General features: G+C 46.8%; 1 long non-coding RNA gene across 1 annotated transcript in view; it reads left to right on the top strand.

Annotated features, from left to right (window-relative positions):
- Positions 1-23,621, top strand: part of LOC111539849 — a 30,667-nt gene extending 7,046 nt beyond the window's left edge. Inside the window, exons 2-3 of the long non-coding RNA XR_002730816.2 lie at positions 20,219-20,298; positions 21,887-23,621. This is a non-coding gene — a long non-coding RNA (uncharacterized LOC111539849). The remainder of the gene's footprint in view (positions 1-20,218; positions 20,299-21,886) is intronic.
- Positions 23,622-24,042: the final 421 nt, after the last annotated feature.

Here is a 24,042-nt window from a genome sequence, read left to right as displayed (position 1 = left end):
CTCACGCCTGGGCAGCCTTAGGGCTGACCCGCTGCCTTACTGAGCGTATTCCCGCCTCTACCCCAGAGACTCACTCTGTGGGTCCGGTGTCACCTCGATTCTAAATTCCCTGCTTCCTAGTGAATTATGCTATCGCACTTTAGAAGCCTGGCCAATAAATGCTTTGAAATTTAAGGATAGCTATCCTGGAAAAATTTAATATAACCTAAATTGATAGTCTCGTGACGTCAGCATTCAGAAGAGGCATTCTATTTCAGCAAGTGGTTTTCAGAAAAAAATAACCTGAGTTTTTCTCCTGCCACACTCCCCTCTTGCTGCAAAAAGAGCTTGTTGCTTGCCTGATGCACCGTGTTGTTCTGTGCCTCTGAACATATAGCTCCCTGAGCCTCCCCACGTTGTCCACCTCTCCAATACCATTGCTCCACTGGGAAGCTGGCCCGGAGGTGCCCTACCACGTTCATCTCTCCCAGCCCAGGGCTGTCTTTAATGTTACAGAGACACAGATATCAAAGTGTTGCAATTTATTTGGCTTTAATTAATTTGCCAGAAGCAAGGGAGGGTAGATACAAAGTACTCCTCTAACCTGTTATTGTCTTTGCTGTTAAAATGTAAAGAAGACTGATGTAAGAATCTTTGCCTTCCACCAGTCATAACCATGGTATGCACAGAGCTTATGAATCATCTTCTAAATCCGCAGCTAGTTTTAAAATTTAGCTTCCAGGCTAGATCTGCAGGAAATGATTGTGAGATCATAAACGCTATGGAGTGAATATGAAGTTACTTACCAGATCCCATAAAGTTAGCTCAGGGAATCCTGAGGAAGGTGTCACTAAGAAAGCTGCTTTCAAAGCGGAGTCAGACCTGCATGGCATTTATTGTCTCCATCGTGTTACCATGCCAAACATATAAATAGCTTCAAAGTGAGTTCAGATTAAAACACAGAAAAATCTTTGGATATATTCACAGGCAGTAGGGGTCATGTAACACGTTAGTAATGAAAATAAAAGATATTTGAGGTGCAGCCTCAACTTTTTAAGATGGATCTTGAATAAAAAGGTCTAATGAAATATTCTATGGCATTTTCTCTGGGATTAAAAAAAAAAACAAAGCAAAACAAAAAACAAGGGGGCACTGGAACAATGTTTTAGATAGACCACGGGTGTTTCCCAGTGTGCATTTGTAGTGCACTTACTTAACTGAGAGCCCTCTCATATGAAACTGGAATGTCACCACCATGTGACAAAGCGTAGACTAGCCGTGACCTAATATGTACTGACCATGACTAACGCAGAAGTCCAGGTCACTGCGGTTGTATTTCCTGTGGCCTCAGTGTTCTGGGGTTAGGGTTAACAGAGATAATTCATTTCTGTGTTCAAGTCTCTGATTCTTCCATCATGTAAATTATAGGTGGGAGCAGACTGGATTCAGCATTGCTACAATAGAAAAACAACAAATAGAACCACCACCACCACCAGGTATTGAGAACTCCATGTGCCAGGCACTGTGCCAAATACTTGATTTGATTATCTCCTCTAATACACAATCCTTTGTGACAGATCCTACCATGAGACCCATTTTACAGATAGACAACTGAGGCCGGGGAAGTTGGAAATGGAGGAGCCAGGATTCAAGTCACAGCAGTCTGGCTCCTGTGCCCAAGCTTTTAATTTGTATCCTATTCACTTTTCATAAATGAATGACTCGTGTTGGAGGTGTTTTTATCCTTGGGACCACTCAGTTTTATTCAGCCAGTTTTCTTTGGTGGTGGTTTTAATGTGTTAGGGAAGAATGCATGTATTCCCCATAGCTGGGCACCTTTGTGCTGGATCACCTGGCTACACCTCATGCATAGTGCAGATTACCACACCCCACCCCCGTGACTCAAGCAGTTGTGCTATGGGTATAGGAGGGTATGTTCAAAAAAGGCAATTAACAAAGCAGCTGTCCTAACTACCCAGAAAAACAAATGTGGCATAGCCCATGATAGAACCCCCTTTTTTCATTATTAGACATGACAGAAGCTCATTAATGCCATCCAGTAAGTGCAAGTCCTGTAACTTAAGTACACTGTCAGGACCCAGAAAGAAACCTGTTGTCTTGTGATGTTATTGTTGCTTGGTTGACCTCATAATGTCTTGACAGGGCTCAAGACACCCTTCATGATCTGGTCTTCTCTCTCAGGATTCCCCCCATCCTTACCATTGTTCGTTGATCTCCGGTGCAGCCAAACGAAGCCCATCATGCTTGCCCTCTGCCTGGAAGCTCTTCCTTCCCTTTTCCTGGCCAATGGCTACTGTCCCTTCAGAGCACTGTTCAGATGAAACCGCCTCCAGGCAGCCTGTGCTGATTCCTAAGGGCTGGGCTAGGTGCCCCTTGGGTGCTTCCACAGCCCCCTCTGCTTACCCAGTTGTATATGTGTCATACTATGTTCTGTAATTCCTATTTTTTGTCCATCTTCACTGGCTTGCATTGACCCCTTAAAAACCATGACTGGGGCTGGGCACGGTGGCTCACGCCTGTAATCCCAGCACTTTGGGAGTCCGAGGCAGGTGGATCACAAAGTCAGGAGATCGAGACCATCCTGGCTAACATGGTGAAACCCCATCTACTGAAAGTACTAAAATTAGCTGGGTGTGGTGGCATGCGCCTGTAGTCCCAGCCACTTGGGAGGCTGGGGCAGGAGAATTGCTTGAACCCAGGAGGTGGAGGTTGCAGTAAGCAGAGATTGCGCCACTGCACTCCAACCTGGGTAACAGAGCGAGACTCCATCTCAAAACAAAAAACAAAAACAAACAAACAAAAAAAACCATGATGCCATGATTGGGTAGTGTTTACTTTTGGATAAACACCTGGACACATGATAGACAATAAGTGCTTGAGAGAGAGAAATGACCTACTGGGTAACACCAAAAACTAATGTATACCATGTCTAGTGTTCACAGTTTACAGGATGCTTTCACATACATGACCTCATTTAATCCTCCCAGCAACTCTGGGAAATAGATTTCTGCATCCCTGTTGTACTGACCAGGAAACATCAGCCTGCCCTGATGGCAGGGACGTGGTTAGCAGGTGGAAAGCCAGGACTCAGGCTCAGGTCTTGAAACCCAGATCTTATGCCCTATGTACCGCCATGTGGATATTCTCAAGGCATCTCTCTGAAATATTTCCAGAATCTTGCACAAAAGTCCTGTGTCGTCCTTGTCCTGGCCAACTAGACTCAGAGGAAGGATTGATGGATTTTCATCTTCCTCTTCCCCTTCGTCTTTTCTTCTTAGCATCTTCCTACCGTCCCCACCACCACGCTTTTCCACCAAAAGCCTGATGCTGGCATGTAATGGACCCTTTCCAAGTTTCAAGGTGTTGACAGTAAATCTTTTGTATTTAAGACCAGGCTGGCTGCTTTCCTTCTTTTCTTGTGGGTAGAACTCTGGAAAAGTAGAGGGGGGTGGGTGGGGCTTCGGGTAAAGTGCGTCAGCAAATCAGGTAAGTCAGATCGTCGTCGTGTTAGTGGGTAAGAGATGAACTGGGGGAGGGGTGTGTGTTTGGGCAGTGAGCAAGCCAGCAAGAGAATGTGAGTGGGCGGCCAGTTGGTTGGCAAGTGAGAGGCTGTGGAGAGGTTGCTGCTGGGACGGGCTGTGCAATTAAACAGTTGAGCAGATCTTAATAGCAGACTGGGGCGGTGCTCTCTGCAGGCCTGCGGGGAGCGGGGGAAGCAAGCGAGCTGGAAGCATCTTTGGACACAGAGCAAGATATGAATTTCATAAGCACATAACCTGAGGAATAGAATGCAACCAGAGAAGGGGGAGAGAGATTCCAGACAGCGTTTCCTAAACTTAAAAAATTCTGAATACCCAGTTTTGCTTTGTTCTGGGGACCTCTGGCAATGTTGTTGAAGGGAGGAATTTGTAATTTCATAGAAAAGTGAATTTTATCACCACAATGGAACGTGAGACCAAGGTCATAAATCCCTTTGTTTGGAGTGTCCATTCTGAACTCCTTTTATACTTTTATTTGCAGGAAGAGGCTATACCAGCAAGTGTTATGGTTTTACTGGGTGGGGCGGCAAGGCCAGGAAGAGATGGGAGATGCTGTTAAAGGTCCTTTCTCCAAAACATTCAGAGATCAGAGGAACTCAAGAGGTCAAAGTAGGCTGACGTCATTGTTCATCCATTTAGTCAATAAACCTTTCTTGAGCACCTACTGTGTGCCATGCGCTGGTTGGCAGTGAGGTGAAGATGATAGTGATGAAAACACAAGCATGGTCTCTGTCATCGTGGAACCTAAGTAAACACACACCAAAAAAAAAAAAAAAAAAAAAGACCCAAGAAAAATCATGCCCTGAGGGGAAGGCACTCAGATGAAAAGGACCCTCCTCCCCAGTGGTTCCCTGAGGAGGTGATTTCCAAGGTCCCAGCACAGGGACGAGCAGGAATGTGTGGGTGCAGGGGGTAGGGGTGAGAGCTCTCGGCATAGAGAGAGCAGCACATTTCAAAGGTCCTGGAGTGGGGAAGGAGGTAGCAGGGTGGCAGGTGCAGCTGCGTGGTGGCCACTTCCATTTCAGAAGTCTTCTAGAATGTCTTTTTTTCTTTCTTTCTTTCCTTCCTTCCTTCCTTCCTTCCTTCCTTCCTTCCTTCCTTCCTTTTCTTTCTTCCTTTCTTCCTTCCTTTCTTTCTTTCACAGAGTCTTGTTCTGTTGCCCAGGCTGGAGTGCAGTAGCATGATCTCGGCTCACTGCAACCTCTGTCTCCCGGGTTCAAGCAGTTCTGCCACAGTTTCCCAAGTAGCTGAGATTATAGGTGCGTACCACCACGCCTGGCTGATTTTTACATTTTTAGTAGAGATGGGATTTTACCGTGTTGGCCAGGCTGGTCTCAAACTCCATCTCCTGGAATCTCTTGATGAGCCCCTGTGAGGTTCCCCTGGCCAGGGCATCCCCCCAGGTATTCAGGACAGACCGGTCCCCAAGAGACTGTCTGCCACTACTTCCTGTGAATGTCACTGTGAGGGGAATAAATAAGGATAAACCAGAAAAGCAAATTGTAAGAAATATGAAACCAGTTGTCAGTTTTCAGGTGCCCAGGAGCATGACAATATGCCTAAGGGACCATAACAGGACTTGACATGGAGCTGGGTCTAAAGCAGATGACCTGGTGGCTGCAGCGTGTTCCCCACAGGCGAGCATTGTGAGGCCAAAGGACTGGTGTTGAGCAGGATGAAAAGCACAGTGTTGGCTAATTCTAAAGAGTGAAGCCTGCAGGAAGAAATGAACTTCGGCCTTGGAGTGGGGGTGGGGCAGGGGCTAGAAGGAAGAGAGGCTCGGAAGTGTGTTGTGTAAACGTGGTTCTGTTCCATCTAATCTTTTACTACCTGTAGGGACAGGTGGATGCAGCAGAGCTGCTGGCAGGAAAGGTGGAGTTTTTTCAAGGTCACGGGTTAAGCAATAGAGTAGAATATCTTTGCAGCTGCAAGAGGAGGTGCGAGCAGCTTGTTCACAAGGTGTATTTTGCAGGAGTTTCCCCTTACAAGATTTTATTTGCTTGAGAGTAGCGTTAAGGATTTCTATGCTAACAGTTAGCTGGATCTCTGTGGTTGAATCGTTATCACCGATCTATAGTTAAAATAAGCATTTTTTTTTAAAAAAAGGGAGTCTACTTTCAAAGTTTTCCCAAAGTGCCAGTCTGAAGCAGCTACCTTTAAAAGCTGTTCTTGAATAATAGGTTGCTATATCCTAGTCTGTAATCTTGGACTAATGTCTGAGGAAGGGGAAAAAAAAAAAAAGAATATTCTCTCTTTGTCCGATGAAGAAGTGGAGGTAGACAGCGATTTGACATGTTGTACGGGCGAGGCTGTGCTGAGCTTGCGTCTGGGACAATGACCAGACAGATGAAAGGAGAAGTGAGAGCTATTTTTAGTACATCAGGACTGCTTTGAAACATTGATTTTTTTTTTTCCATCTCCTCCCACCCCCCATAATTCCGGCAGGAGGATTCAGTGGCAGGTGCTTTAATTCAGTGTGTAAACATCTTCTATATTACACACTAAAATATTCTCGAGGAAAGGGAGTTGCTGACTTGAAGGCGTAGCTTTCAAACCCACGTCTGTGGGCTCGGTGGTCAGTGTCCTACCACGCAGTCTGAAAGTGTTACGTGACCAAGGAGGACCCCCAGGAGGATCCTGTGTCTTCTGTGGCCAGGGACTACTCCTTTCCTCAGAGGAGCGGGGTTCACAGAAAACCGGAGCAGGAGGACGCCTGCCTTTAGCCCCACTCCTGTTGGTCCTTGGTCCCTTCTCCTTTGATCAGGTGGTTCAAGCACGCCTTGAAGTTCCGGTGTTCGAACAACGTGACCTCTGCAATTAGGTTCTAACACTTGTCAGTGCCCAACTTAAACCACTAGCAATGTTAGTTAAAAACCTCAGGGAGGCCGGACGCGGTGGCTCATGCCTGTAGTCCCAGCACTTTGGGAGGCCTAGGTGGGCAGATCACTTGAGGTTAAGAGTTCAACACCAGCCTGGCTAACATGGTGAAACTCTGTCTCTACTGAAAAGACAAAAAAAGTTAGCCAGGTGTGGTGGCAGGTGCCTGTAATCCCAGCTACTTGGGAGGCTGAGGCTGAGGCAGGAGAATCACTTGAACCCGGGAGGCAGAGGTTGCAGTGAGCTGAGGTCGTGCCACTGCACTCCAGCCTGGATGACAGAGCAAGACTCCATCCAAAAAAAAAAAAAAAAAAAAAACCTCAGGGGGCTGTAAATGAAGCACAACTGAAGCAAAGATAAAAACGGGCAGTCTCAGAATCACCTTTGAAGGTGGAAGGAAGGGCGTTTGTGTGTGGCAAGAAGAGTGTATATTCATACAAGGGTTTTTACTCCTCCTTTGAAAAGTCCTGCTTGGTGGCTGGCCAGTTTGTCATGCTCGGCTGCCCAAGCAAGTGGTGGCAGTTGGAGCACAGGAGAAAGCCGCAGGGGGTGAGGAAGACGCACTGGAGAGGGCGCCTCCACCTTTCGGCTGCCCCGACCTGTCTCCAGCCGCAGGGCATGTGGTTCTGGGCCGGGCACTGGCCCTCCCTCTGTGGACTGTAGCAGACAGCAGGTAGCGCAGAAGCTCTGAGGTCAGGCTGTCTGGGCCTAAACCCCAGCTCTGCGCCTTGCTAGCATCTGGGCACATTCGAGTTACTTCATGCTTTGTGCCTCGGTTTCCTCGCTGTGAAATGGGGATGGTAACAGGACTCTCATCCCAGGACTGCTGTGTGGACTGAAGTGCCTGCAAGGGGATTTGTCTTTTCTGGGATCGTGGTGGATGCTGTGTTGCAGGTGAGGGAGTCTCTTGCTTTCTCCTACCTCTTGCAGCCGCTTTGCCTCTGAGTGGCAAACAGCAAGTGCCTGAAAATCACAATAAGCCCGTCAGAGAGTGGTGATAGGCCACAAGGCCACAGTGGGACGGGCTCTCCATGCCCTCACCTATGGAGCGGGGTCAGGGCGTCCCTTCTTCCTGGGGTGCCCACATCATTCCCTTGGAAGTTTAGACGGCAGCCCTAGCCTTGCCAGATGCAGCGACCCCTCCCAGCTACACGTGGCATCTGCGGCCCAGCCTCCCTCAGATGTCCTGCGTTGCCTGACGGAGACCAGGGGCCCTGGGTGGTGGCTGTCGCTGGCCTGGGGACGGGGTCCCCACAGGTTTTCAGGGTCCTCAGAGGCATTCGCCAGCGTCGGGTCAGACTTAGCCATGGGGCCCGAACTCTCCACGAGTTGGTTCTCGTTGGGGATGACGCCCTTTATTGAACCCCTTGGTCCCCAGCCTGTATCGTCTCAATCTCTTCACAGTTGTCAGAAGGCCCAGCCGCCACTCTGAAACAGCCCAAAGCTCTCTGAAGAGCACGAGCTTTTATGCTTCTCTCCCCAGATCAACTGACTTTTTCATTGCTTATGCGGAGGCTTTCTGTGGGAGAAAAGCGTGTTTATGGGGCAAGCTTAGAGAGCTCCGGTCCCCAGGGTGGGATTTTTTGAGTGGCTCTGCCCACATGGTGGTGAGCCCCAGTGAGGGTGGGACGCATTTTCTGCTAGAATGGCAGTGCGAGGCTGCCACCTCGTGGCCAGCACGAGGCAGTGTGTGTCTCCCTTGCTGGAGCTTCTGGGTGAAATAAACTCATTTTAAAGGTCTTTAGTAAGGACGTCACTCCCTTACTCTCTCAGTGTGCATATCATTCCAGCTCCAGGGCTTAACGCGTCTGTTGTGGCATCTCTCAAATCTGTACTTTGCCGTCTCTTTGACTCCAGAGTCACTACCTTCCAATAAGCCCTTCTGCTGACTCCAGACCGATCCTTCAAAAGCATAGATGTCATCGTCTTTCCCTCTTTCATGGCTCCTCATTTTCCGGGTTCCAGCTCATGTCTCAGGAGGCCGCTGAGCCCACTCCTCTGCCCCAGCCTGTGTCTGCGCACAGCTCTTCTCTCTTCCTTCTGGTTTCGTCTGGCTGACACTGCTCATCCGAGAGTCATCTCAGGTGCCACCTCCTCCAGGGATCCCCCCATTAGATTAGCTTCCCTCTTCCCCATTCCTAGCTGACTTCTTTCATTATGCTTCAGATCCTTTTTTTGGAAGAAAAAGAAAGGAAGGGAAGACAGACTGGCCAGAAGGAAGAGAGAGAAGGAGGGAGGGCATATCAGAGAATTCAACACGCTGCGTTTTAACCAGATACTTTTCTTCGTCTCCCACAAGGCATCAGAGTAGAGACTGCCTTTCATCTCTCTCTCCCTTGTGTCATAGCACAGTGGCTGGCAGATAACTGTTGCTTGCTAATTATTAGAAGGAAGAAAGGGAGGGAGAATAAAAGCCAGCATCACCATGCGATCTTCCTAAGTGTGACGGATGTCAGAAAAGAACTCCGTTAAGCTCAAGGGGCCCTAAAGGAACGGCGCTGCGTGCTGGTTCAGATGGTAGCAAACGCTCTCACTGCATTGACAACACTTCTTCACCTCTTCTTTCTACCATCACAGCAACTGTCTCCCTCCGGCCCATCTTACTGCTAAGTTCATCTTTTATTAAGCATAGCTTCAGTCACCTCATTTCTTTATCAAAACACTTCTACAGAAGAGTTCCAAGTGCTATTTAGCCGGGCCGTCCAGGGCCTCCACAGGATGACCCCAGCCCAGCTAGTTTTCTACCACTCTTTATGTGTTTCCTAAGTACCATTCATTATTTTAGGACTTGGTATTTGCTGATGAATTTAATTACTTACTTGAGGGTGTGGCAAAAGCACATCCTAAAATTTCAATTAAAAGGAGTTTGATTGACCTGCTCTGAGTTTAAGGCACGTGCTGGTCACTGTGGGAGCCATTAAAGAAGGTATTGTTCTGTGGCCACCAGGAAAAGATAGCCCAGCTGGGGACAAGACAAAAAAGCAGGAGGCATCAAGGAACAGAGAGCAGAAAGGAACATGTCACAAGTGCGCAATTAATTGCCAAATATATGGCTGAAGAAGGGGTGGTGATGAAACCAGATAATGTCTGTGAAAGTGCCTCTCCCCTGTCAAACTCCCAATTCCGAGCAGTCCTACAGTCGGCCCCTTCCACAGGACATAATCCTGTCATTCCACCTCAAACGTCGTACACACTCAGCCTGTCCTGCAAAGCCCTTCGTGATAAGGCCTGCTTCTCCTCCCAACCTTGTGGGACCCCCGGCCCTGGAACCCCGAGCTGCAGAGCTGGAGAGAATGCACTGTGTTGTTTAGTATACATGTTCCTTGAAACATTCCTCCCCATTTTCCTTTGGTGTTTAACCTGTTCTTCCCTTAAAATTCGGCTTTTCCTTTAAAATCTAGCCTGGAGCTCCCCAATGAAGATTTCTCCGGCGCTGCACGCAAAACTCACCACCTGCAGAGTCTCTGCTGTCCCTTGTCAAATACGCGTTTGTGACATACACTGGAAGGCATCGGGCACGTTTCTGTCGTCTGTGTGACTGGACCTCTGCCGCAGGGGCCATGTCCTTTCCCTTTACAGTGACTGATGAGGTACACATCTTGTCAGTGTTTGTCATGGACTGAAACTTAACACATTAGAAAGGACAGCAAAGTCAGTTGACTCTAAATTGTTAAGGCACAAGCTCTGTGAGTTCAGAAGAGACATGTGCCAGAATCGGTCCCAGGAGGTTCTTAGAACCTACCAGTTCTAAGTAGGAATTCTTAGAATTGGAAGGTCAAAGCTTTGTACATGTGAAATAGATCAAACAATAAAAAGAATTCCATGTGGAATAGCTCAGTGTCTGTGGCTCCTAACGGCTCCCCCATTCTCTGCTCCAGCCAGCGGGAGGAGAAAGCCTGCAGAGTGGGGGCAGCGGAGACAGAACATCTTAGCCTGAGCGGAGGCTTTATCTAAGGAAGTAGAGCGAATGCCCTGAAGGTGGGTTGGACTTAGGTGGTAGAAAGGTTTCAAATGCACTCTGTTATCTTGTAGGTAGTGGCTGCCATTTATTACTTTAGAAAACCATGGCGACTTCATCAAAGTGGTGTTTTAGAAAGATGATCCAGGGCCGTCTTTTCCCTTTGAGAGTGGGAGGTGCCCTGCGGCCCTACCTTCCTTTTCTGTGATGGTATTCCCAGTGGTTTCCTCCCTGTGGCTGTGAGGCTTGGTGGTGAACCAAGAGGCTTAGGATGCAGGTGCAAAGCCCCTCTACTCTTTAATGCCTCACCACAAGGTGCAGGATCTTTCCTTCTGTAAACAAAGGCTTTCCTTCTGGCACTGCCCTTGACCTGCTCGGAGCTGTTCTCTGATCCTTTGGGTCTCTCTGCCCTCGTGACTGGCAATGACCTGCTAGGCAGCAACCCCCACGCAGCAGGTGGTCCTCCAGAGCTGAGTCACCGCCCTGGGAACCGTGCCTCGGTGAGGCCATACAAGGCAGTCCCGTACCGGGCGGGTGTGACTGGCCTCTCCACCTGGCCCCTGGGTCTGGGAGGGCTCTTTCAGTTTGACACAGAGAGCAAAGGAAACTCGGAGTTTTGGCAAAGCAGAAAAACGTTTTACCTGTGATCACAGTTATGGGCCTTGGTCAGTCATTTGATTTCAGCACACCAAAATTATCCATTACAGATACCCTGAGACATGGAAAGGAAGCTTTTAAATGATGTTTTAAGATTCTGTTTGACCTGATGAATTAAGAGCGCTGAGAAGTAATATAACACGGAGAGATATCTAAGCCATTGATTGATATTGTAGGCAATGAACAAGTGAGGCTCAGATTATTTTTAAAAAATTTTTTTCATGGGCACTGATGGATGTTTAAAAAATTATGGCGTGTTCTGTTCATTTCCAGAGAAGAGAAAAATGTAGTGTTGCTTTTGAAAGGAGGTTTAAAAAAAAAAAAATGTCTAGCTTATTCATTACACCAGTGAATAGCAATGACTTCAGTCTAAAAAGCAAGTTAACCATCATCTCTCTCCTTGCCTGGGAAAAGAAGCCTTTATCTAAGTAGCCACAAGATGGGCAAGGCTGACCACCCGGTCATTTCGACTGATCAGGATTTTCCAAAAAACAAAAAGCTCTCTCTGTTTTCACAACTGAGTGACAACTCTTAGGAAATACTACCAGCTTACTCAGTTCGAGTAAGGCCATGGAGAAGTCTGGTGACAGTTAATCATGCAGTTGCCTGGATGCACATGTTACACGTGGCTAACGATGCTGTGACCACTAGGAGCTTTCAGAATTGGAGAAAACAGCATCATGTCTCTTGCTTTCTGAAATATGGAATTTTTAACTTTTTTTTTTTTTTTTCTGGAGACAGAGTCTCGCTCTGTCACCCAGGCTGGAGTACGGTGGCGTGATCTTGACTCACTGCAGCCTCCACCTCCTGGGTTCAAACAATTCTCCTGCTTCAGCCTCCCAAGTAGCTGGGATTACAGGCGCCCACCACCACACCTGGCTAATTTCTGTATTTTTAGTAGAGATGGGGTTTTGCCATGTTGGCCAAGCTGGTGTTGAACCCCTGGCCTCAGGTGATCCACCCACCTCGGCCTCCGAAAGTGCTGGGGTTACAGGCCTGAGCCACTATATTCCCAGCCAGAAATTTTTAAGTTAAAAAAAAAAAAAAAGTTTCAGTGTTTGACCTTACCCATTATGTGCCCAGTTAGTTCTAGATCCATGAAAGTTTCCTTAAAAAAAGAAAAAGAAAAAGAAAAAAAAGACTGTCATTTTCTTGGGCAGCTTTTCCTGAGCTCTGTATGTGTGTGCCTGTGTCTGGGGCATACACACGGACTCCGACAGGTCCACTGAACTCTACCACGTAGTTGCCAGTTACACTGTAAACTGTGACCTGGAAATTGCGATTTACTCTTTTATTTTTCTATTTACTTTGCATGAGTGCTGTATGTATAAAAAAGCAACCACATATGGATGGTCAAAGGGTTTCCTAGAAATATGGATAGTCAGAGGGCTTCCTAGAAATATGGATGATCAAAGGCATCCTAGTTTTTCAGGTAAATTCTAGAAACCAGAACCATATCCCAATTCCTGTAGCCTTTATTATTTCAGATCAATAGAAGCAGAATCCAAATGCATTTGGAGCTTAGAGGTCAATTGATTTGGAACCCATTCCAGTCCAAAGAATCTCTAGATTCATCGATTTTAGAGTATTGTTTAGGGGAAAAGGACTTTAAAAGTTGGGCGGGGGAGCTTTATTCTTTACTTTATAACCTGTGTGAGGCGGGAGAATTAACCTGTTTTGGATAGAGGCTGCAAAAAAGCCAGTTCTGGTGACCACACTAAAAAGATTAATGAGCACTTAGCACTAAATTAAATCCCCACCCCCACCTTTATGAAGTGGAGTTAATAGTACAAATGTGACAGCATTAAACACTGAAGCCATCAGAAGGAACCTGGGAAGTGCTCAGGCACCGATGAGTTAAAAACACAGACATCCAGTGAGTGAGTTCCCGCTGGGCACGGGTCTGTTTATCCTGCCTTTCTGAAGTCAGAGCCAACATTCTTAATGGTTTTGAATGATTCAGAATGTTTCTTTTTTGGCAGGGCCAGTTTCCACACATGGGCTTATGACTAAAACCCCTTAGGTGAGGTCCAAAGCAGAAACCAGCCTCACACTTAATGTCATATTTCAGAATCATCTTATTTTAGAGCAAAAGGAAAACTATTAAATATAGCTTGCTTATTTCAGACGTGAAGGGACGGAACCAGGGAGGCTTTGGTCAGCCAGAGGTCACAGGACTGGAGAGAGAGGCCAGCCCAAGGCAGACCTCTGGGTTCTGGGCCCAGCCCTCCCTCCTCGGCACCACACAGCTCCTGTCCAGACCTCAGAAGGAGGTTCCAGCGTGGCCTCGGCCTCCTGCTGGAAGAGGCAGCTTGCCCTTTGAGATCATTTAGAAAATGACTTGGGTCAGAATGGAGAAATTCGTTTTTACAAAATGAAACAAATCAGTTATTTGCCATAGACAGCTTTTTCAAAACATCCTTTGCCAGTGTGTCATGAATGTATTAGCTCTGGGACAGAAACAAGAATAATAACAATTCTATCTACTAGACGCCAAAAGAAGAGACTTGATACACTTTTTTTTTTTTTTTGGATGAGAATTAACTTATGCCACACTAGTTCTTAATAAAACAAACTGAATCTTTACCGCAGGAGAAAGAATGGAGCAGTGTTCTAAGAACATGCCGTACTCTTTGGGGCACTGAGTGAATGTAATATGTAGAAGATGCCCTTGAAGCTCACAAGTGCCTCTTGGGATGGAGTAAAGGGGGAGAAACAGCGAGAGAACTCGGACAGAGAAGCTGTCCATGGGAGGAGAAGGCCTTGGGAAGAGCCATCGACTCACCCGCTTCCTGCTTGATTGAGGATTTTGGGGATCACAGATGCCATAGGAGAGAACCCATTTCTTCAAAGCCAGGAGGTGAACCGGCCCACCCCTGCTGTGCCCACCACACTACAGCCAGTAAGGGCTGTCCTCTGAACCTGAGCCACTGTCCCTGAGAGCCAGAAACCGGCCATGTGTGGCGTCCCCAGAAAAGGACATGAGCAGGTCCTCAGCCCTGCCACACACACATTTGTCTAAGGAGAGAAAGCAAGTCAGCGAAATGGGATTTGCACCGAGATGTCTGCACCCAGAGAGCCCTCCTATTTTTCCAGGTGGTGTATTGGAGTGGAGTCAATCCTATTTTTCCAGGTGGTGTTTAAATAGCTTCATTGATCACTTTGTTTTTTTTTTTTTTAATTGATTATTACAAAACGTGTTTCCCCCCACAGAACGTTAATATGTCATCAATATTCAGTTAAGTAACTCCAGGATGATCTTTTAGTAGAAGGAGCTGTCTTTTGGTCCTAGTAACACTAAGTGCCATTTTTTCCTCTTCCAAGCCCATGGAAACAGTGTGGAGGAAAAATGATTCTATATTTAGCTTCTAGCATGATTTTGGAGGTAAATGACAGCCACCTCCCAGACCCCCTCCCGAACACCTGTATTGCCTTACTGTTATTTTTATTTTTTTGAGACGGAGTCTCCCTCCGTCACCCAGGCTGGAGTGCAGTGGTGTGATCTCTCAGCTCAGCTAATTTTTGTATTTGTAGTAGAGACGGGGTTCCGCCGTGTTGGCCCGGCTATTCTCGAACTCCTGACCTCAAGTGATCTACCTGTCTCATCTTCCCAAAGTGCTAGGATTACAGGCATGAGCCACTGCGCCCCTCCTTACCTTTATTTTTAAAGTAGGCAATTTATTTTATTTTAATTTTGTGTGTGTGTGTGTGTATGACAGGGTCTCGCTCTGTTGCTGGAGTGCTGTGGCACCATCAAGGCTCACTGCAGCCTCAACCTCCTGGGCTCAAGTGATCCTCCTGCCTCAGCCTCCCAAGTAGCTGGGACTACAAACACCACCACGCCCCGCTACTTTTTAAATTTTTTGTAGAGACACAGGGTCCTGCTGTGTTGCCCAGGCTAGTGTCAAACTCATGGCCTCAAGTGATCCTCCAGCCTTGGCCTCCCAAAGTGCTGGGATTACAGGTGTGAGCCATCATGCCCAGCCCAGTTTATTTTAAAAAGAGCTACTGGTTGGGTGCAGTGGCTCACACCTGTAATCCTAACACTCTGGGAGGCCCAGGCAAGTGGATCAACTGAGATCAGGAGTTTGAGACCAGCCTGGCCAACATAGTGAAATCCCATCTCTACTAAAAATTAGCTAGGTGTGGTGGCGCATACCTGTAGTCCAGCTACTCAGGAGGCTGAGGCAGGAGAATCACTTGAACCTGGGAGGTGGAGCTTGCAGTGAGCCGAGATCACGCCACTGCACTCCAGCCTGGGTGACAGAGCAAGACTCTGTCTCAAAAAAAAAAAAAAAAAAAAGGAAAAAGCTACTGAAGAGCGGAGTTTCGCTGTGTTAAGACCACCGTGCATCCATAATGGCCTTCCCTCAGATCTCTCTTCCAAGGAGCTAGGGCTGTCTACACATGCTCTGTAGAAACAAATGCACATTTCCTACACGGGAGTGAAACAGAGAATCATTGTGGTGATAGTTTAACTGAAATCTACCTTGGATTTTTTCTCTTCCCTGTTTTATTTGTTTAAAAAATCATAATCCAGCAAATGCATCAAATTAAGGCTGTGGGTACAGTTCTCCTAACAGAAAAGCACACAGTAAGCTGGGACAATGGAACAGAAAGCAGTGGGTATTGTTTTCTTCTTAAGATTTTGATATTCACAGTGGATGAGAATGTCTCCTAACCCTCCCCTTGCTGCTGTTTTTGGAATGGGTACCTTACCCATGGCCTCCACACACAGAGGGAGCAGATGCAGGTCAGAGGCTTTGCATGCTCCTGAGTCCCTCCGAAGCAACCACTCCCTTCCCTGCTCCTCCTGTTGGGCATGCTAGATTTTCTGTGCACTTGCAGTCATATGGAAACTTGTCTTCCTTCTTAGCTGTGCGTGTGAAAGTCACCCCAGTGTTTCACCTGCAGTGGGAGTATAATTTGGGGTCCCATGACATGATCCTCTTCCTTTTGACTCCTGAAGTTGGGGTCGGGGAAAGGGACTCATTTTGAGCCAAAGGGCATTTTAATGGTATCATTTCATATATTCACTGTCTCCAGCCAACACTGCTGTCTAGACAAATGGGTACCTTTATGTCCCATTTATTAAGACATCCTGCAAAAGGGGCTCCTGGCCCATGTGGGAAGCTTGAAAAGAACAGACCATATCCTGTTTCTTTTTGCTCCTACCTCTGTGGGGAATCCTTATTCTGACCCCAAAGTCTGGTGCCATACCTGTGTGTCCCTGCATATCCTAGAATTCCCCCTATGCTAGTGTTTCGCCCGTGTAATAACAGTTATCTGTCCACAGGGCTGTATCCTCCTCCGGCTTGTAAACTCCATGAAGACTGGCCCCAGGTCTCACTCACTCCTGTCCACAGCAGTGCTTTCCACATGTTAGGTCTTAACAAACATCTGTTTCTTCTACTCTTCATAAAATTCACGTTTCTTCTCACCCCCTGCCATCCCTGATCCCAGCTCACTTTCACCCTGTGTGCGGGGGTGAGGGATCTACATTTGGGCTCCACCCCCACACGCCTGCTGGCCTGTCATCTCAGATCCCTGGTGGTGGGACATCTACCGCGGCTCTGCCCCATCCCCCACTGTCTTCGCCCCTGCCACCTCTGGCATGGTTTCACTGTCCCCTCCCTGGAGTTCTCCTTTTCTCCCCTGCCCAGGCTGCCCCCGCTGGAAAGCCCAGCTCAGGCCCCTGGCCCTATGAAGCCTCTCCTGACTGAATAATCCATCAGCCTGCCCTCAGCTCATCTGGTCCCCAGTGACGACTGCGCTCTCCACCGGCAGGACACACCGGAGCACTTTCTCTGTCCCTGCGAGTTGGACTCCATTCCACAGTTAGGCCCTGGGTCACAGACAGACATTTCACATCCCCTCCTCGGTATTCTCCAGCAGTGTGCGGCACAGTGCAGGCTCCTAGGAGGCAGCTGGTGGATATCTACCCATGATTTTAAGAGGTCTGTCTTGACCAGGAGTGTCGAGAAGTGACCTGTGTCTCTGAAGCATTGCTGCTGGTTAGTCCCTCATGGAAGAAGTGACATGTCCCTGCTGTGTCTGGCTCACGGGGACCGGCGCCTCCCATATTTGCCCCTGACGTGCCCTGTGGTTTCCTCTGACACCCTCTGTCATTGTCTATTTTTATGTTGTAAATTTCAGTGGGATTCACCTCTCCAATTTGCTCCCATGTCCTCCTGGTAAATGGTAAACGCGGTGAATCAATGATGAGTAATCAGTAGGCAGAAATGGAATTTCCTGGTCCCAGTTTCAGATCGTATCTGTCTTTCCCCAGGCTCCTAACTTATTGTTGGGACATCCCTTGGTCTGGCCTTTCCCTCCAGAGGAGTCCCCAGACCCACCCACAGCCTGATTTACTGATGCCTAATCTTATTTTAGTTTTTCACACCAGTTTTAACAATTCAATTGTATAGATCTTCTGGAAATTTTACCCCAAAATGTTAGATGTTCCATCCCCTCACAGGGGAATGTGGTGGGGGTGGGGGTTAACGTGTTGAAAATCTAGATATCATGCGTTTTATTTGAGTTAGCTGTGTTTTCACAACAACTCTGAGAGTTAACATTATCATTTCTACTTAATAAATTAAAACACACACACACAAAAAAAACTAAAGCCCCAAAAGGATTGAATAGCTTGCCATGGCTGTGTAACAAGTGAAATCTGAATCCAGGTCTGTATGATCCCAAAGCTTAAGCTGCTGCCCGTCTTTCTATTCCCAGTTCAAACGTGCCTTGAAATGGGAGCTCACTTGATAGCACTTGGCTTTTAAACGGCTACGTACGTATAAGTTCCTTCACTCAAATATGCTGGGGCTCAGGAGGAGAGGCAGAGAGAAGGAAAAGGTATTGATCGATCGATTTGATTCTAAGCAGAGATTGACAGAGATAAGCTTCTAAGACCTTTCAGGCCCCAGAGTGTGACTGTTGAGCACCTAAGAAATCCTCACTTGACCCTTGACTTCCTGCCAGAGCCTCGGGAATCCCATTAGTGCAGCGTGCTCGCTGGCTGGGCTGGAACTTGCTGCTCTCCTCTGCAGTGGCAGGCTGACTTCTGCCCCCAGATTGGAACTGCCAAGGGCTGCTCTAGAAGGGACAGACTTCCAGTGCTCACCGGGGAGCCAGGGGTATCCTGGGAAGCTGAAAATGCATTTGTCAAGCTCAGGTCTTCACAGCTGAGAAACCCCATCACTAACCCGCAGTTTTCTTGGCCAAAACTTTAAGTGCTCTGTTTTTCCCATCTGTAAATAATGTTTATACATCTAAATCCTAGGAGGTTGCAGGGACAGTGGCTAGAAAGCCCCCACATTCTCTAGAGGAGTGACAGGATGAAAGAAGCATGCTCTATAATTAGGCTTTATTACACGCTTTTTAAGGTTAACTGAAAGACTTCCCAGCAGCTTCCCTAGCCGCTTTTTCAAATACTGAAAGCTTCCAGAAAGCAGCAGACCGGGGTTCCTCACAATCTGACACAGACCTCAGTTACTGTTGAAAAGTGAAAGAGGGCCGGGCACGGTGATTCACACCTATAATCCCAGCACTTTGGGAGGCCGAGGTGGGTGGATCACCAGAGGTCAGGAGGTCAAGACCGGCCTGGCCAGCATGGCAAAACCCCATCTCTATTAAAAATACAAAAATTAGCTGGGTGTAGTGGTGCACGCCTAAAACTCCAGCTACTTGGGAGGCTGAGGCACGAGAATCGCTTGAACCCAGGAGGCGGAAGTTACAATGAGCCGAGATCATGCCACTGCACTCCAGCCTGGGTGACAGAGTGGGACTCTCTATCTCAAAAAAAAAAAAAAAGAAAAAAAATGAAAGAGCTCTTGTCTGACATTGGTTTCTATCCTCATTTTTATAATCAGACAGTTTTGGAAACATGCTATTATGATAGCGTTTAAATACTCCAGAATTCTGTGTGTTCGGTAGCTTCAGGTTGGTTTGATTGTTGTTTTACCCCAGTGCCTCTTCCTTCCCATCTGTGCTTCTCAGCCTGGTTTTTTAGATATATTTTTCTGTTGTAGGACAGTATTGAAGGGCGTTTTCTGACCATTTCTTTTACTGGCCAACCTCCTCTTGGATTTTAATCTCAATTCTCAAGAATCTTCCCAACATACTCTGTTCCTATTCTGCTATCATCTTGAGAGCTTCCCAGTCACTGAAAAGCATGTTCAGTAGCCCCTGGCTTAAAGAGCCCACCTGCCAATCACAGACCATTGTCTTGACCATTCAGCTCTGACCCACACATCTGGGCCACATCATCCCACTGGCCAGTAAGCATGGGGAATGCTCTGTGGCCTCAGCTGTGTTCAGGTTCCTCGGTGGAGCCGTAATCATTAACTTAGAAATTGCAATTGGTGGTAACTTGACAGAGCTTTCTTCATCAGACTGCTGAGTCATGCAGCTTCTTGCTGGGTAAAATGTGTTTTGAGACGTAATCCCCTATAAGGACACCCCCTTGGAGCTACTGTGAAGGCGCTCCCAGCTTCCCTAGCAGGTCGCATCAGGGGGACGACCGAAGGATTTACTTGAACAATCCGTTTTCAGAAATGAAGAAGACCTTACGACCCTGGCTTCCTCTCTTCTGATGCAGCTGAAAGATGCATTTCATCTGTAAAGTTAAAGCAGGTAGGAGAGAATGTGAGGCAGTTTCCGTTCTTCTCAGTTGCCCTCCACCTGATTCTGAAGCTGTCACAGACTGTCCGTGCAGACCGGCGCTCCCCTCTGCAGGCCTTCTGCAGCCTGTACTGCTACAGCATGAGGCTGCACAATCAGCTGTGAAAACAGAAGCCTTCTTCCGTCTCCTGTGCGGGATCCTTGCCTGCCTTTCTTCTGTGATTGGATCTATAGGCTTAGACTGTGTTTTATTTCCTAAAACATCTTGCTGAGCAAACCTTGCTGCTCTGCCTCATGTTAGCGGTTTCCCCAGCAACGGCCACACCTCGCATTTTCTCCCGCACAGAGAGCACCAGCATGAGGGGGCATGTGTTGCTTGCTGTACAGGAACTTTCCCAACCTGTGTGCAGGAAGGAGAAGGTGCTTTCTATTTCTCGTTTTTAAAAATGCCTCTGTTGGTGACACTGGTGGAGAAACATGCTTACGAGAAAACAACTGACTTTCTCTTCTGCTGTTACTCTAGGAGATTTCCTAGGAGCTCACACTGTCATTTAAATTCCAGGTGCACGTCTTCCGAACAAATGCCTCCTGAGGATTTCTGTGCCTGGAAAATATCTGTTAACAGATTGCTTTTACACCTATGTAAGTAGAGGCTTCTGCTTGTAAGTCAACCTCCAGGGAGTTTTGTTTTATTTTGTACCTGGATGATTCCTCAGTACATTTCTTTCTTTTTCTTTTTTGAGGTAGGGTTTTGCTGTGTTGCCCAGGCTGGAGTACAGTGGTATGATCACAACTCACTGCGGCCTCAACCTCCCAGGCTCAAGTGATCCTCCCACCTCAGCCTCCCAAGTAGCTGGGACCACAGGTGTGCACCACCAGGCCTGGCTAATTTTTTAAAATTTATTTTGTAGAGGCAGAGAGTCTCCCTGTGTTGCCCTGGTTCCAAACACTTGGACCAAGTGATTCTCTGCCTCAACCTTTTAAAGTGCTGGGATTACAGGTGTGAGCCACCATGCCTGACAAGCCTGATACATTTTTTTAAATGGTCATTTTGACCATTTGATCTCTACTCTTTTTCTCTCCACCACCCAACTCTACTGTCAGCAAGAGTCTATAACATGAACTCCTGCTTAAAAACAAGGATACAGATCCCATATTCAGGTCTTAGAATGGCAAGAGGAGAAGGCAGTTGAAAATATTAAATATATGTATTTCAGTAAATCCAGTTGGAGATGCCATTTCAGCTTTGTAGTCACTCTAGCATGTGTCCATGTATGGCAAAGCATGTGACAGCAGGATCTCTGCACCCTCTCCATTTACCAGCTGTGGTGGATCTCTTAGCCACAGCTCTGTTTATAATGTGCTCATGGAAAACTAATGTGTTACTTTTATTATCATAGCTAACATTTACTGAATATTTACATTGTGCTAACATTGGTTCAGATGGCTTCATCATATTTACCTGATTTAATCCTCACAACCACCTTATGTGCTAGGTCCAGTTATTACCATCTTTTTTTTTTTTTTTTTTTTTTGAGCTGGAGCCTCACTCTGTCACCAGGCATGCAGTGGCGCGATTTAGGCTCACTGCTGCAACCTCCGCCTCCCAGGTTCAAGCGATTCTCCTGCCTCAGCCTCCCAAGTAGCTGGGACTACAGGCACATGCCACCATGCCCAGCTGATTTTTGTATTTTTATAGAGATGGGATTTCACCATGTTGGCCAGGATGGTCTCAACCTCTTGACCTCGTGATCCACCCATTTCAGCCTCCCAAAGTGCTGAGATTACAGGCGTGAGCCACCGCACCCGGCCTATTAACCTCATTTTACAGATGAGGAGACTGAGGCACAGAGAGTTAAAGTGATTTGTGCAGGGTTGTGTGAGGAGCTGGTGGCAGAGCTTGGCATTCTGGTTCTGGAGTCTGCATTTGGTCATCTCACCATACAGTGTCATAGAAACAGGAAACTCGAGAAGATAAACTACCGGGCTGTATTTTGGAGTCAGTATTTTAACACTGTCATAATCTGAAGCATGATCTATGGGACTCATCACTGTGCCCTTTGACTTGAACTTCTTTAAGGTTAGTGGGAAAACGGGCTTTAGAGAAGGACAGGACTGGCTTAAGGTCACACTGCATGTCAGAAGTGTGGTGGAGGGTCCAGGTCTTCTGACCATTCAGTACAAGCCAAATTGTGCTAATTTCTAATTTTTCTCCCTTTCTCTTGGTGAGTTATTTGGTGCTACTTCTACTCCTCAGGACCAAAGCTGGCTTTCACGGTTTACTCATGTACTTACTGATGAAACCCTGAAACTTGGAGCCAGTGACTGTTCAGAGGTCCATATGAAGATGTGCTGAAGATGTAAAGGACCGAGCAGTAAAGAGTGCTGGCTGAATCCCTGGGCTGGGAATCAGGCATGTTGGAGTTTGAGTCCTGGTCTGCCACTCCAGCTCTGTGACCAACAGGAAGTCATGTACCCTTTCTAAGTCTCTAGCCCATCTTCTGAAAGATGAAGATGCTACCACCAACCATGTTAGTGGTTGTGAATGCCAACAAAGTCCATGTGAAGCACATGGCACAGTGTCTGCTGTGGACTAAGTGTTCCAAAAATGGAAGCTATGACAATTTCACAGAGTACTCTTCCCATCATTTTTCAGTTCATTTTGGCCTTTTCCCTCGAAATCACTCCAGTGTTCTGATCCAGCTGATAAAACACCAAACATTCATATAGTGCTTTAAAAGTGACCCACTGTTTTTATAGACGCATTACGTATGACCCTAACAACCACTGCAATATAGAAATTCGCATCTCCATTCTCCAGATCAGGAAACTGAAGCTCGGAAAAGTTCAATGATTTGCCCAGGATCACATAGCTAGTAAGCAGCCCAGCCAGATCCTGTGTTAACCTGTTCATCCACTTCCTATAAGAAAACATCTTAAGGCATGTGGGGCAACAAAGAAAGACTTAAAGCTGTGTGGCCGCTCGTCAGGACAGTGCCAGCTGCACCTACAGTCCGGCTGGAATACTCCACTTAGGACTATTGTGTCCCATGTCCCAAACATTTTGAAGCCACATCTTAAAGAAGTGTCCTGCTCAGATGCAGTTCTTGTGAAATCCGCAGGCCCCAAGGGAAGTGACTTTAATCCAGTTTGCTCATGCAAGGACAGACTGGCATTGCACATCCAGGAAAACAATGGATTTGTACTGTTCAGCTTTTGCCATGCAAGGAGTTCCTGGTGTCATTTATCAATTTACATCTCAGGCTCCAGCTTCACTATCAGATTTGGAAGAAAAAAAGTTACAAAGAAAGGCAGCTTGCTGAGAAACAGCAGAAGCATGACAGTACAGACTGGGTTTTGAAATGGAGACACATTCTCATGGCTTGTGGGCTGAGAGACACCAAGAAAGGATTTTGTTCTTGAAAGATGATTGTTTTAATGCTGGAGATGGAGAGTTTTGACAATTTTAAGTGCATGTTCTGTGTGTAAGAGTCATTACGTGTTTTTTTTTTTTTTTTTTTTCTTTCAGATGTTGCCATGCCTTAAAATTGCTGATGATTAAAATAGAACATCCTGAGTTACAGAAATTCAGCCCTACCGTATCCTGGCCTAAAAATACAGAACAATCAAATTGATTGTTGGAAATGAGAGGCTAGGGAGGGTTGGAAACATGCTAATGTTTACTGAGTAAAATCTTTCCTTCTCCGTAGAGTTGCCCTTGCAGCTGAAAGTCACTGAAAGACTCAACAAAATAAGCGGATCCCACTTGCTCTCACTCTGTTCTAGTTTGCATGACCTGGAAAGAGAATGAATGAGCCCTTTTAAATTTGTCAACTGGTTTTCTTCCATCTCCTTCCTAGTGAGCCACAGGGTTTTTTGCTGTTAACTGGGTAGCCAGTCTCTTCATGCAGACTTGTTTTCAGGAAACTAGCGTCTTGCTTCATGTGAAAACAGGGACCCAACTCGATGTCTATCACAGTGTGTTCTGTTGCATGACAGTTGCATCTCCAGCTTCAATACTCAAGTTGGGACTGTTGTGTTCTGATGTCTCGAACATTTCAAAGCTACATCCTTAAAGAAATGTCAGGCTTAGATAGAATTCTTCTTGTGAAATCCTCAAAGCCCAGGGGAAGTGACCTTAAGCCAGTTTGCTGGCTTTTCATGTCACAGAAAACAATCAACTGCCACTACTCAGCTCTGCCACACCTGGTGTGGTCACTACTTGCCAACTCAGTACCCCACTTTCTCCCCAAGGACATAAAAGCAGTGTGGGAAGATATACCAAATGACCTTGTCACACTGGGCTAATATGAAGAGCCCATAGATGCAAAATAATATACCTTTATTCTTCTGATTTTTTTTTTTTTTTTTTTTTGGAGACAGAGT

Source organism: Piliocolobus tephrosceles, chromosome 8 (genome assembly GCF_002776525.5).
Source record: "Piliocolobus tephrosceles isolate RC106 chromosome 8, ASM277652v3, whole genome shotgun sequence".
NCBI lineage: Eukaryota > Metazoa > Chordata > Mammalia > Primates > Cercopithecidae > Piliocolobus > Piliocolobus tephrosceles.
This window is presented reverse-complemented; position numbering and strand designations above follow the sequence as displayed.